The 14,509-nt window shown below is 40.9% G+C and overlaps 1 protein-coding gene, 2 long non-coding RNA genes and 1 other non-coding gene across 9 annotated transcripts in view; 3 read left to right on the forward strand and 1 right to left on the reverse strand.

The window, feature by feature from the left end:
• LOC135090888 (uncharacterized) overlaps positions 1 to 276 on the forward strand; it is a 31,510-nt gene extending 31,234 nt beyond the window's left edge. Inside the window, exon 3 of the long non-coding RNA XR_010262159.1 lies at positions 1 to 276. This exon is cut by the window's left edge and continues 48 nt beyond it. This is a non-coding gene — a long non-coding RNA (uncharacterized LOC135090888).
• LOC135090885 (glycine receptor subunit alpha-2-like) overlaps positions 1 to 3,249 on the reverse strand; it is a 53,648-nt gene extending 50,399 nt beyond the window's left edge. Inside the window, exon 1 of one of the 5 annotated variants that reach the window (XM_063988039.1) lies at positions 3,043 to 3,249. The gene's annotated coding sequence lies outside the window, so the exon portion shown is untranslated. The remainder of the gene's footprint in view (positions 1 to 3,042) is intronic. The other 4 variants (XM_063988038.1, XM_063988043.1, XM_063988041.1 and 1 more) reach the window with 4 other exon arrangements.
• A 152-nt stretch (positions 3,250 to 3,401) lies between these two features.
• Trnaq-cug (transfer RNA glutamine (anticodon CUG)) lies at positions 3,402 to 3,473 on the forward strand. The gene has a single exon. It is a non-coding gene; the product is annotated as a tRNA-Gln (tRNA).
• A 4,631-nt stretch (positions 3,474 to 8,104) lies between these two features.
• On the forward strand, positions 8,105 to 14,083 carry LOC135090784 (uncharacterized). Of its 2 annotated transcripts, none has more exons than XR_010262114.1 (3): positions 8,105 to 8,542; positions 13,300 to 13,384; positions 13,745 to 14,083. It is a non-coding gene; the product is annotated as an uncharacterized LOC135090784 (long non-coding RNA). The 2 variants fall into 2 exon arrangements; XR_010262113.1 differs by having other exon boundaries at positions 8,105 to 8,505.
• The last annotated feature ends 426 nt before the right edge of the window (positions 14,084 to 14,509 follow it).

Here is a 14,509-nt window from a genome sequence, read left to right on the forward strand (position 1 = left end):
AAGCAGCAAGCAAGAATTCCCAATAGTACACGACCTCATTACTGCGGCCAGTGTGTGGAGGTGTGGCGTGTGCGTGCGTGCGTGCGTGGCGTGCTGCAGGGACGTAATCATGTAGCCTGTGTGTTGGTGTGGCTTGCTCTGATATATTGCTGGGAGTCTCACCTGCGACACTTGCCGGGTTAGTCTAGTTTGTTCACCTTGTGTAATCTGTAGGACTCAGGTGGCGTCTCTTTGCGATGTTTTTTTTTTTTTTTATGGATTTTGGGGTGTCAATGAAGTGGCTCTCTCTCTCTCTCTCTCTCTCGATATGTCTTTAGTGGCAGGGCATTATCTCCTTTATGGGTGACAGTTACCGTCTGTTTGTCATGCCCGTTGATTCACGTACTGTATACAATTAAAGTTTATGATCGCTGTTAAGAATTACTCGTGTCGGTAATGTGCCACACGCATTGGTTCACTAACTATAACAGTAATGCAGTTCAAGTTCATGTTTTGCTCAGGGTTTAGGTAAAGATCACCTCCAAATAAATGAGTTCACGTGTGACCTTTTTTTTTATGACATAAAAAAAAAAACTTTCCTCGTAAATGCATGCGAGTTGATTTTCCTTCTTTCCCTCGTTTGAATCAGTATTTATTTCTCATATTTTCCGTATTAGTCATATTCGTAAAAACAAAAATCGTAAATGCCAGTAAATTAGTCTTTTCTGTGTCTAAATCCGTAATATTTGTTTTCTTTTTTCAGTCGCATTCATACCTAAAAAAAAAAAAAAACTACCTATTTGCCCTGTAATCACTTTGCATTATCAATTCTATTCATATCATCAATACATGTCTATAAATTTTTCCCTTGTTTGTGTAAATCTCTAACATTTGTCATCTTTATCCGTCATATTCATAACTGTATAATCTTCCTAAGTATCCACTAATCAATACTTCCTCCTCCCTCCTTCCCTCAATCTGCATTTCGTGGAGGTGGTGCAGCTGCTTTGGTCTCGAGGGTGCTTTAGGTTTCCAAGCCTTGTACTTCTCCAGGGTGTGACGCCACGCACTGCACCTGGATTGACCTTGCTAATTCCGCCAGGTGCTCCCCTCACCCTCACCCAGCACGCCAACACGAGGCCTTTGGGTTGAGATTGTATGTGATAAGACCACTGCTTTATTAGTCTGTTTGAGTGTGTGTGTGTGTGTGTGTGTGTGTGTGTGTGTGTGTGTGTGTGTGTGTGTGTGTGTGTACACTTGACTCCCTCTGCTCGGTCTTTGCCTCCCTCCCACTCTGCCTCACTGCCTCCTCCGTGACAGACACTTCCGCCAACAGTAGATACATCATCCCCAAGACACACCAGCCACAAGACCGTCAAGGATGAGGCGAAAAAAAAAAAAGTCGTGTTCTGTTTAGGCAAAGGTCTTCATGTTACTATTACTGTAACTATTAGTACTTTTGGGAGTGCAGTAACTTTCTGTAACTTTCTTCTCACTTCTCCTGTGTTTTGCGTGGCTTTTCAGTCTCAAGGCCTCCAATTTGCTGATAATCTTTTTACAATACTTGACAATTAATGGACGCTTAGAGATCACAGGAGTTATTACAAAGGAAAAGGAAGCTCAAGTATTGAAGTGAGTGTGTTTGTTACTCTACTCCTAACCGTGACTGCTGCTGCTGCTGCTACTACTACTAACCGTGACATGCTGCTGCTGCTGTTACTACTACTACTACTACTACTACTACTACAGCAGCAGCAGCAGCAATAGCAGCAGCATTATTTCCATTACTGCCGTGATTGTGGAACTCTGAAGTAGAGAGAGAGAGAGAGAGAGAGAGAGAGAGAGAGAGAGAGAGAGAGAGAGAGAGAGAGAGAGAGAGAGAGAGAGAGATAACAATGAACAATCAAGAAAGTTATGAAAACTATTTGTTTTCGTAATTCATCCTATTTCTTTCTTTCTTTATTAATTTATTTGGCTTCAGCTTACACATGCATTTCGCTCATAAATTTTCCGATAACTTCATAAACGCACTGGTAACTTTTATTTTCATGTTTATCCGTTTTTTTCTCCCTATGGAATCAACGGAACAGCAAACACAGGGAACCACAGCAAGGGCCGTTCTGTTGACGAGGCTGGAATCAAAAGCATTTCGTCTTATCAGCTCCTCTCCTCTAACTGACTGTCTTCAGTCTCTCTCTCTCTCTCTCTCTCTCTCTCTCTCTCTCTCTCTCTCTCTCTCTCTCTCTCTCTCTCTCTCTCTCTCTCTCTCTCATCGCCGCAATATTGCATCTCATGCTGTCTTCTGCTGCTGTTTTCACACAAACTGCTCTTCTGATCTTGCTAACTGCTTGCCTTCTCTCCTCCCGCGGCCTCGCTGCACGAGACTTTCCACTTTCTCTCACCCCTTTTCTGTCCACCTCTAATGCAAGATTTAACCAGCATTCTCAGTCATCCATCCCTTTCTCTGGTAATTTATAGAACTACCTGCCTATTTCTGTACTATTTTCCCCCTTCTTATGACTTGAACTCTTCCAAGATGGAGGTTTCAAGACAATCCTTTTAAACTTTTTTTTTTTTTTATAAGTTTTGTAGCTCCTCTTACATAAACAATTTTCATCTTACGCAAACGGTTCACTCGTGAACTTTTTTTGAAGAGGGAAGTTTCAAGACACTTCTCTGTTTCTGGATGATCCTTGTCGGCCACTTCACTCAAACTTTCTGGTAACTGTTTTTTATCAACCGAAACAGCGAACCGCAACAAGGAAGAGTAAACACAGCGAGCCACAGCAAGAAAAACACAGCGAACCACAAGGAAGAGTAAAAAACAACGGAACAGCGAAGAACAGTAAAGAACCACAGCAAGAGAGAGTAAAGAACCACAGCGAGGAAGAGTTAAGCGCCACAACGAGGGAGAGTAAAGAACCGCAATAAGAAAAAAATGAACAGTGAACCAAAAAGCAAGAAAACATCACCAATAACAAAATCTTCAATATTGAGATGCCCATGCAATCAAAACAATGTGTAATTAGTAAAATGGACACAAGACGCACCACCCACACTCACCTTTGCAACACCTGTACTGTGCACGGGACGCGAGTGGATGAGGTGCACGTGTCAGGCAGCGCAGCAGGCAGATGGAGCACACCTCCCCGCACCACAACTTCTAAGAGACTGGCCAGACGCAGACAGCTCAACTCACAGCCCTCCCGATCCCGACTCCCCGACCCTGACAACCGCTGCACCGCCAACGCGATATGCTTCCGTTAACTCTTATTTCCACCGCCTTTCACTCCTCCCATGGCCGTCAGCAAGGCAGCCAGTCACTCTCAGCCATTCCGGGACTCCAATGAAAGTTAATGTCATGAAATATGATAAGCTTAGGTCTAGTGATCAAATTTTCCGGTCTCCTATGGTAACAGAGCGGTCCCATGGTGTAATGGTTAGCACTTTGGACTCTGAATCCAACAATCCGAGTTCGAGTCTCGGTGGGACCTCGAGGCTGATTCTTTTTAGCATAGGAGAGTCCACACACAACAGGTCCACAGTAAAGAACAAGGCTCGTATAAGTTCAGAGAGCGAAAAGGCTTCAGGAATTTTGTTTACAGCTGATCTCCGTCAGAAACAAAACAAACAAACAAACAAACAAATAATGGATAGAGGTAAATAAGGCAAATCAATCGGGTATTAGAATACATCTTTAGGTGTATTAAAAGTAGAAGTCTTCAAGTAATGTCTAGTTATATTTGACTCGTCAGACCTCATCTGTGCAGTTCTGGTCCCCTTATTATAGGAAGAATATAGGTCTGTTAGAATAAATACAAAGGAGAATGACAAAAGATACAAGGGATGAAAAATATTCCTTAGGAAAGGAGACTGAAGCTTCAGATTTACATTCCTTAGAGAGGCGTAGATTGGGGGGATCTGGTAGAGGTCTAAATGGTATAGGTGATATAACGAGGATGACAACTGCAAAATCCTCAGGATCAGTAATCAGGATAGGATAAGAAATAATGGGCTCAATCTCAGTAGTTATAAAAAAAAATAAAAATAAATAAATAAAATAAAAAAGAAAAAGAAAAAACAAAATAAATAAGAATAAATAAATAGATAAATAAATAAATAAATAAATAAATAAAAGGAAGGAATTTGTTCTCAGATAGAGTGGTAGATGAATGAAATAGACTCAGTAGCCAGCATGTTATTTGGGAGCTTTCAAAAGAAGATTTATGGGTGAAAATGACAGATGGAAATAGGTAGGTGTGGTTCACGTGTAGGCCAGACGGCTTCTTGCAGCTCTTTTGAGAATAGTATTACTTATGTTGTCTCCTTTGCTTGTTTTCAGTAGAAAAATAGTGAAACAAATGTTCAAACAGTGCCTGAATTTGACGTGATGCCTCAAACTCTTTTACCTCGTGGCCTGGCTTGACCTTATCTTTGCCTGTCAACCTCTGATAATTTGTTGAGAATGTATCTCGGACCATCACTCAACTATCTAAGTGTGACCTGATTATTTAAGAAAGCCTCGTTTGACCTTATTCACAGTCACGACCTTACTCAGATGTGACCTAATGACCTAAAAGAGCCTCGTATGACCTTGTTTTCACCTGCCATGACCTTGGCATTACTTAGTATCCAAAGACAGCATCGCATGACCTAATCTCTGCCTGTCATGGTCTTCTGTGCAACCCGTGATTGCGAGGGGGTGGCATCGGGAGGGAGGCCAAGAAAAAAAGGTGGAAATTAATCCAATACTCTATCAAAGGGATCAAAGGCGGACCAAGGGTGTGAGAAGGACCTGATTGCGTTTGGGAGCTTCAATTACTGACGCCATGTGTTCCTGTGGTGGCGGTGCCTTGATCCAACCAGTCCTTTAATTAATCTGTTCCAAAGCCTCAGTTAACTCTTCTTGTAACATTTGGAAAAATATTTCATATCAATTTGTGCTTTGAAAATTTTGTTTCCATTGTAGTTCAGTGAAACAAATGTCCTGAAGGTATAATGGAAGTGATGCATAGCCTGCATGAGTATGACAAGTGGAAATAAGTAGTTACGTTTCATACAAGAACTGCCACGTGTGGGCCTGATGGCTTCTTGTAGCTTCCCTCGTGTTCTTATGTTCTTGTGTTCTTTCACTTGAGCGGCAAAACAGGATGGGAAAATTAACCCCACAGATTAATAGATAACAATGCTGCCAATAAGTCACGTCCGGCAACAGGTTTGGAAAAAAGACGAAAATAGAATATAAAATAGCAAGACAGGATGTAGGAGACCAAAGCGCTGCTGAAAAACACAACCAAAAGAGGATATAGAGAACGAAAACATTGTGAAAGAGACCATAACAGGACAGAAGATAAAATAGCGGCTGTACCACGCTTCGTAGTCTGAGCAGTGAACTTACTGGCAATATATCAAAGGTAATCGTTAACAGGTCTGATCCACAAATCGCCACAAAGTAACCGCTGCGAATCCTGGCAGTGACGGTACACACACTTCCCACACTGTACAAACACAATACTTCCTAATCAATGCGCTTAGTTTACCGCGCAGCAATTCTGGATAAATGTACAGCCATTCCCTGTGACAACCAGCACTAACTAATTCTCGTCATTCCCTCGCGTAAAATATTTCCCATACAAGCGACACTGTCAGAGACCATGATGGATTTGCCTTTGTTAGGTTGCCGCTCTCCCCCCCCACCCCTCTCTCTCTCTCTCTCTCTCTCTCTCTCTCTCTCTCTCTCTCTCTCTCTCTCTCTCTCTCTCTCTCTCTCTCTCTCTCTCTCTACACGTTTGGTTGGCAGACTCTTGAAATAATAAAGACTTCAAACAAGCAGCTCATTATATAGCCTTAGTTACTGTTTCCCTTTCACACTACAGAGACACCTGGCATCTACCTCATTAGTCTGATTTTCTCTTATTCAACACACTACCCTCTACCACACACACACACACACACACACACACACACACACACCCGTGACATCAGGCAGGTCCATCCACAGCCACCCAGCATGTCTGTATTATCATATGGATCAACCCAAACATCAGTAAGTTCAAACGAATGCATCTACAGTACATCCACCCACTGTTCCGACTCATTGGCTGAAATCCTGGTGTACTGCTTAGTGCTTGAAAACTCTGCCACCTTTGAAAATAATGATAATGATAACAGTAAATAAATCAAAATGAGTAAATGAATCAATGAAATAAAGTAAAATAAAATAAAAACATATCAACTCAATGGATGAGATCATGTGAAAATGTTTGCAAAGTCTACTATTTTAAACTACTACTACTATTACTACTACTACTACTACAAATAAATAAATAAAAAGGAGCAAATAATGAAATAGATAGAAATAAAATCAAATGGAATAAAATAGCAAAATTTCTCACCGCCTATCCCATCTCCTGCCGGTGTGTTCCCTGCTGCCATTCACCGCCACAGGCCCCGCAGCGCTCCGTGACGGAAAGAACTGGAGAAAAGATGAAACGGCCGCGAATTACACAGAAACGTCCATATTATTATTATTATTATTATTATTATTATTATTATTGTGGTTCGACGGGGCTAAGAGAGTGAATGATGTGTATATGAGTGTGTGGTGCTTCGTCTAGGCCACCCTCTGTATAAATAGATGGATAGATTATTATTATTATTTGTTCATTTACTTATTTGTTTTCTTTTGTAAGTCCACTGGTATGGAGCTATTCGCATTACCATATAATTTATCATTTTTTAACAGGTTCTTCCGGCTCTGAACGGACCAACACGAGCAAAGTACAAAGGTGTGAGAGTTTCTGGCGGTTTTATTCAGTCTGTCCCAAGCAGAGTGAACCACTATAAGTTGGGTTTCCTTGTCACAGTCTGTGGTGAGGCAAGTAAAAACTTCAGCCAGACTCTTTGCTGGGCCAGTTTCCATCTCTCCAAAGTTCCACTATCACATTTCTCATATTGACACTTTTGATCTTTCTTTTGGTACTGGCACTCACTGGGCCTTTTTACTTCTCTTTCTTTTGTTGCTCTTGGGCAGTTCCCCTCTTATATAAAAAAAGTGACCACTTCTGTAGTAGAGTAGTGAGCTTTCTGCCTCTGAACAAATGCCTGACAGTCTCACAGGGAAGCGTGTCTTTAAGTGGCCTCTGTTCTTCCTCTGAAACCACTCAGTGCAAGTTCTGCTCGATGGGGGGTACATGACATTGCCTTTTTCATTCGATTCTGTTTCTTCCTTGCCGGACATGGCACTGCTCAGTAACCTGGCGAGGCCTGGAGAGAGGTGACCTCCATAACATTTGCTGTCCTGGAAGGTAGCTGGGGCAGAGTTTTGGAATCTGAAGACCCGTAGAATAAGTCCTTAAAGTAATGTTATTTATTGGTACTTATGACCATATTCTGAAACGCTTCAGTCCCAGTCCACACCTGGACGACTTTCATTGAGCTTGAAGTAACATGGGATTTTAAAGGTGATTTTACGGTTCTAGTGAAAGATTAACGTGACTTCTATCTTGCTAACAGGAGAAACAGTCTTGAGAACCCGGTAAATCTCCTCCGCGGCCTTTGAAAATACTAGTTGTCGTGGTGAGAGGGCAGAACGTGTCTGAATACGGACCTTACCTGCACTCCCGCGGCGCCGAGCGAGTAAGCTTGTGCCAGAGCCCAAAACAGCAGACACGGTGGTGTTTGAGCTGCACAGAAGTCAGAATGATATTGTGTCACACTTGCCTCTGTCGATCTTCGTGAAGTAAATATGGTGACAGAAAGCGTAGGGCGGGTGTTCACACCCTTCACGTGTGCAGTACAAGCTTGCCTGTGTGCGGCGGGACTCTGGGGTGGGAACACGCATTTTCACTATATTTTCAAGTGGTTATGGTGTATTGAGTGCGGAAAGAATCTGGGTGTCGTTTGGACATTGGGAAATCATCTAGACATGTGTCAGTATTGTCTCGTTGACTTAATTGATTCACCTGTGTAGATTCCGGCAGGCGGTGGGTGAGGCGCCATTGTGGTACCAATATAAAAAAAAAAAAAAAAAGCCGATCATATACAGGTTTGGTAATTTGTACTTTAACCTGCAATTATGTAAACTTTTAAATTTACTTGTTATTCTACCTTGAAGAATAATTGTTGTAAAGTCAGTAGGTAGTGCTGCGGCCTGTGCTCGTTACCAATTGACACAGCTTCACCTGCTCACTCATCTATTCGAGAAGCGGCTGCAACTGTCTCGAAGCTCCACTCGCTGAACGCCAGGCGTCATCATACTGCTTCGAGACGTGAGTGGAACTGTCTCGAAGCTCCACTCGCTGAACGCCAGGCTTCATCATACTGCTTCGAGACGGTGGTGGAACTTGCTCGAAGCCTCACTCGCTTCATCTGTGGCGTCTGTCCAAGGCGTCTGCCCCACCGCTAGCTCAGCAGTTTAACTGCAGACATAGAGACGACGTCTACGCGTTCCTCATCTCTTGCCTTCTGTGTTCGTCCACCGCGTCGTCACCAGGACGTCCAGACAACACCGCTCCGGCACACAGGGTATCGTACTCCCTCCATTCTCCAGCATGTCTCCCCTGTGGGTTGTTTTCGTGCAGAGATAAGCGAGTTCATTAGACATCTCATTTTGTGTGTCTGTTTTGTGTATAAATTTATCTTGGTTGTGCTGGATTCATTCACTTGTATTTGTCTTTACCACTATAGAAAGTGTGAAGTTCATCTTGCTATGACTGTGTTCAGTACCGGGCATGAATTAAGATTGCCAAGAAATTCTTACTCATCAGAAGCTGCACCTCTTCAGTCTAACAGCTGCTAAGTAAAATTTGCATATTGGATATTCCACTAAAAATTTGAAAGATGTCTTTAGTCACTAATGAGTACCGTTAGCGAATGTTCTCCAATAACTGTGTAGATTACTTGGCTTGGCCGTGGCCACTGAGGGTCTCTGCCCATCAGGCGCGGACCACCAGGCGTTGACGTGACCATCACACAGCTTCGTTATCTGGGCTGCCTGCTTTGCAATTTTTTTTTTTTTTTGTGTGTGTGTGTTTAAAATCGCGTAATATTTTGCTGGTAATGCCAGAAATTTCATCCTGGAAAAGGGAAGTAAATACAACCTATAAATTATTCGACAAGCGGCCATTAAGACTTTCCAAACCAAAAATTGCCCTCGGCAGTTTGGAGGATTAAGATGGACAGAAGAGATCAACGCAGAAAATGGCCGCAGTATAACAAATAGTTTGCTTTGCTCTCAACTGAGAGATCGCAGATTTAAGCTCCAGGCAGGATGAGATCAATGGGCAAGCCATGCCCTTTGGGACTGGACACAAGTAGTGTTGTGCCCCGCACCTGGGAAGGTGGACCCCTCCTGTACATCTCTGGCGTGGCTGGGTGGCAAGGGTTGGCCCTGAGGGGATGGTTCCTCTCTGCATGGGGCACCTTAAGGTTCCTTCCACATGAGCACTTCAAAGCCTGTTTGATGTCATGGCGTTCTAGAAATGCAGTTCAGTGAAACATTTCATGCAAGTGTCAGTGTCCTGGATGAAGTGTCCATGATGAAGTCAAATGGATGCTGAAGTCAGCCAGCAGGCGTGGTGTGCTTTCCTTGGTGGCAGTTCGTGCCAGCACAACTGTTCACACGAGTCTGCTGTGTCCACGGTGGTGAGAAGCCAGTCCTATTTGGTCCTCCTGACGTATCTGGAGCATTGAAACATGTGTTAGCAGAAGCTTGTATGAAAGGGGTAGCAACAAACAAAGCCTTCTTGCATCACATTGAACGTACGCAGGACCCAAAGTTGTGCGTAAACTTGAACTTCCATAATGCTTCTTCTGTTGTCAATGTTGTGACCCTTGGCATCTTGCCTGATATTCAGTTTTGTTTTCTTGGAGTACTTGTAGACTTTCAGTTCTACTCCCCCCCGCACTTTCTCTCTCTCTCTCTCTCTCTCTCTCTCTCTCTCTCTCTCTCTCTCTCTCTCTCTCTCTCTCTCTCTCTCTCTCTCTCATATGTGGCGTGGTAAGGCAGGAAGGTACTTAGTTAGAAGTGGATGGTGAGGCTGTGTGTGGTGGTGAGGGAAAGAGAAGGCCTCTCAAACAACAGCTGCAGTGTCTTGGGTGGAGAGGTGGCACTATCTTGTCACTTGCAGGTGTCTTCTGGCCTCGTTTTGCTGCCAGGTGTATGTAGTCTCCTTGGCTTTTTGTGGATTCATTAGGTTTATATATTAGGAAAATATTAAAATAGATACTAAGTGTACGTATATACCAGGCTGGCAGTCCCACACGGAGTGATCCAGACAAAGCACTGCACACTCATTCATGTGTCACTAACATACTTGGCTCCGTCAGCGCCGCTCCTGGTGGAAAGGGGCCACTGAACCACACCACAATAAGACAAAGAAAAACAGTCAAAGATACAGGATAGTTTGACATTGTGTTCGGAATTAATGAGGTGTAGTCTTCAAAAACACAAATTACATCACCGTTGTGGGAGTGGTGATGCGTAATAACAGATGTTTTGAAAGCAGACATTAATCTCCACCCCATCTTGAGAGGCATGAAATATGTACCATACTTATACAGGGAAGCCAAACACAGCACACAGCAGCTCACCGTGGTATTGACCCGGCCTTAAGTGATCACCATGCAAGGTTGTGCTGGGAGTGTTTGCTCCTTCCCTGGTGAGGCGGCAGCGTTGTGCACTGTCAGGCGAGGCATTTCTAACTCATGCGAAATATCCAATAATGGTGGTGATCCCTTGGTATTTTGTAGGTCTGCAAGCTGCATTTTGTTGTGGGTTGGTTATAATAATGAGAAAGAGAGGGTTGAAGATCAAAAGAAGAGGAGGAGAGGAGGAGGAGAGGATGTGGTAGTAGTGGAGGTGGATTAAGAATATAAGAACATAGCAAAATGAAGGCTGTGGAAGGCCAGTTCATATAAACCCGGCAGCTCCTTTGCGCTTAAAACTTGTCATTTGTCATCATCACTCATGGATTTATCCGCCCAACACCTCGTGAAACTGTCATAACACTTCCATAATACTTCACTGCCCTTGTAAAATTTATTTTGAAAACATATTTCACATTTGGGTTTTTGTTTTGCTTTCTTCTTTTTTTTTCTTCCCTTCTGTGTCTCGCTTGAGGTGCTGTAACATTATTTTAACGTTACTGGGAAACTATATCTTACTTCCTGCCTGCTTCTGCATTTCCTCCTTCCCATGACTTAAACTTTTTGAAGAGGGAGGTTTCAGGACACATCCTCCAATTTTGGCTAATGTTTTTGATCTTTCTTTTGGGAATTTTTTTGTTGCCCTTAGGTAGTGGCTCTCACTTAAAAAAAAAAAAAAGGAAAAAGAAGAAAAAAAATAAAAACTGGGACCATTCTAGTGAACATATAGACATGACAAATGATGGCATGTTGTTTATCAAGAAAAAACATTACCATTGATTTAATTGTTCATTAAAGTAATTTGAATCGCCATATTATCCTTACGGGAAGTACTTTAGGCATAATTTGGTACATGTCTCTGGGAGAAATGGAAATGTGCTTGTTTGGTGTGGAGGGATGAGTGGTGTGTTGTGAGGCCGGGACATGAAAAGAGTTCGAAGAAAATGCATCAAAGTGTCAAGAAAGTTTTAGATGTAGATGTACATAAAACAATGAATCTGTCAATGCATGAAGATTCAAATGAAGAGAAAGTGTTTTGTATTATTTAATGTTAAAATTCATATATTTTTTTACTAATTTGAGTAATCACTACCATTTACACTTGCTTTTCTCAACTTCTCATGAGTGTTACCTTGCCTCTGTGTGAAACTAATGGTTTTGTGGGGGAAAAAAAATCCTTATTTCTAGATATGATGAGGTATGACCATGGCTTCAGGATCACGGTCTTGTAAATGTTTATTATTATTATTATTATTATTATTATTATTATTATTATTATTATTATTATTATTATTATTATTATTATTATTATCATTATCATTACTATTCATCATCATCATTAAGTAATCATCATTACTTTATAATTTATCATGACGTTTAATTTAATGTTCTCCATGGCCAGTTCACATATACCAGGCTACTCCTGTGTACTTAGAACTTGCCATTTGTCATCACCACTCATGGATTTATCCGCCCAACACCTCGTGAAACTGTCATAACACTTTCATAACACTTCACTGGCCTTGTAAGATTTACTTTCGAAATATTCTCTCTCTCTCTCTCTCTCTCTCTCTCTCTCTCTCTCTCTCTCTCTCTCTCTCTCTCTCTCTCTCTCTCTCTCTCTCTCTCTCTCTCTCTCTCTCTCTCTCTCTCTCTCTCTCTCTCTCGTTCCCACAGTATTTTGCAATCATGGATCACCTCCTCCCTTTAGTTCATTATTCTTGTCACCTTCCACATACCATCACCAGATAGTGATGGTGATTTGATTAAATTAAATGTTACTAGTATTTAATTATTGTTACCGTTTTTGTCAGAGGTATTAGTAGTTGTAGTAGTTGTATTAAATGAGAAGAATGGGAAGAGGATGAGGAGGAGGAATTAGGGAGAAAGAAATTACACCAATATCTCAAAAAAAACACAAGATTTTACCTCCTCCTTTTCCTCCTTCTCTTCTTCCTCTTCCTTCTACTTTTCCACCTCCTCCTCCTCCTCCTCCTCCTCCTCCTCCTCCTCCTCCTCCTCCTCCTCCTCCTCCTCCTCCTCCAAAGACTAAGCGGAGGTGAAGCTGTTTAATATAGATGAGGTCCTCATACTCCTAAAAGCCATAGAAAACGGACTTCAAGATTTAAACCAGCACCTCCTGCCTGTTCTCCGTTTCCTTTTTGATGGAGAGGTCTCGTATTTCAGCTAAGTTTTAGAGAGAGAGAGAGAGAGAGAGAGAGAGAGAGAGAGAGAGAGAGAGAGAGAGAGAGAGAGAGAATAATATTATTTTCGATCATAGTATAATTATTCTTATAGGTATATAAAATTGTATTTGATATTTTATTTTGTTGTTGTTTTTAAATTAAATGTTACAATTATTCAATTATTGTTACGGTTTTTGTCATAAGTATTAGTAGTTGTAGTAGTTGTAGTAGCAGTAATTATTATTATTACTATTGTTATTATTAATATTTGTTATTTAATTAAGAATAGTTATTCAATTATGTTAAGTTATTCAATTATAAGGCACAGTTCATGAGGAAAAAGATACTTAGCAGAGGAGGGAAGAGGATATCTGCCTTGGATACCTGCATTGTGTATGAGAAGTTTGTGAAATCTATATAGAATTTTGATTTAGTAGATAGGGAATGTTTGCCCTTGCACCATGCACCAATAACCATCACCATGCAGGCCCGTTCCCCCTGCCTGGACACTTTGGCGGCCGGAGCAGGCGACTTGTGTTAACACAGCGCGGGCTGTACCCAGCCACTGATAGGTACTACTTGGCGTGAAAAAATTCAATATATATATATATATATATATATATATATATATATATATATATATATATATATATATATATATATATATATATATATATCACACACACTCCCCTTGTTCCTATACTTCTGAATAGGAAGCAATACATGAGTTATGAAGTTTGCTGTCGAAGTGATAATGAAGGGACATACCGATATATATATATATATATATATATATATATATATATATATATATATATATATATATATATATATATATATATATATATATATATATATATATATAATCAGTATGTCCTTTGGTTATCATTTCGACAGCAAACTTTATAACTCATCTTTTGCTTCCTATTCAGAAGTAAAGGAAGAAGGGCAGTAGATGAATAGAAAAATGGGAAGAGAACGAGGAAAAGGAATTAAGGAGAAAGAAATTACTCCTATATCTCTTTACTTACAAAAACAAGATTTTACCTTCTCCTCCTCTTTCTCTTCCTCCTCCTCCAAAGACGAGTTGGTGGTTGTGCTGATTCATTTATAAAGGGTCCCCCTATTTATTCAAGTCATAGAAAACGGTCTTCACGATATGAACCTGCCCCTTCAGACTGGTTGCCGTTTTCTCTTTGATGGAGAGCTTTTGTATTTCATATAAACTTGAGAGAGAGAGAGAGAGAGAGAGAGAGAGAGAGAGAGAGAGAGAGAGAGAGAGAGAGAGAGAGAGAGAGAGAGAGAGAGAGAGAGAGAGAGAGAGAGAGAATACCATTTTCGATTATAGTATAATTTTTTTTTTATAGCTATGTAAAATTGCAATTGTTGTTGTTGTTGCCGTTGTTGTTATTAGATTAAATGTTACTAATATTTAATCATTGTTACTGATTTTTGTCAGAAGTATTAGTAGCAGTTGTAGATGTAGTAGTAATTATTACTATTACTGTTATTATTGTTACCTATTTCTGTTATTGAATTAAGAGTTATTATTGAGTTATGTTTGAATTAATTAATTAATTTAAGTATGGAATTTCTTCCTACAAATTAAAATGATAAGAGAACTACAATTATTTTATTTTCACCCACCTCTCCACACACTTAACAACCCTAACACCCATGAAATTACCATTTTAGCT

The sequence above is a fragment of the Scylla paramamosain genome, chromosome 36 (assembly GCF_035594125.1).
Source record: "Scylla paramamosain isolate STU-SP2022 chromosome 36, ASM3559412v1, whole genome shotgun sequence".
Taxonomy (NCBI): Eukaryota; Metazoa; Arthropoda; class Malacostraca; order Decapoda; family Portunidae; genus Scylla; species Scylla paramamosain.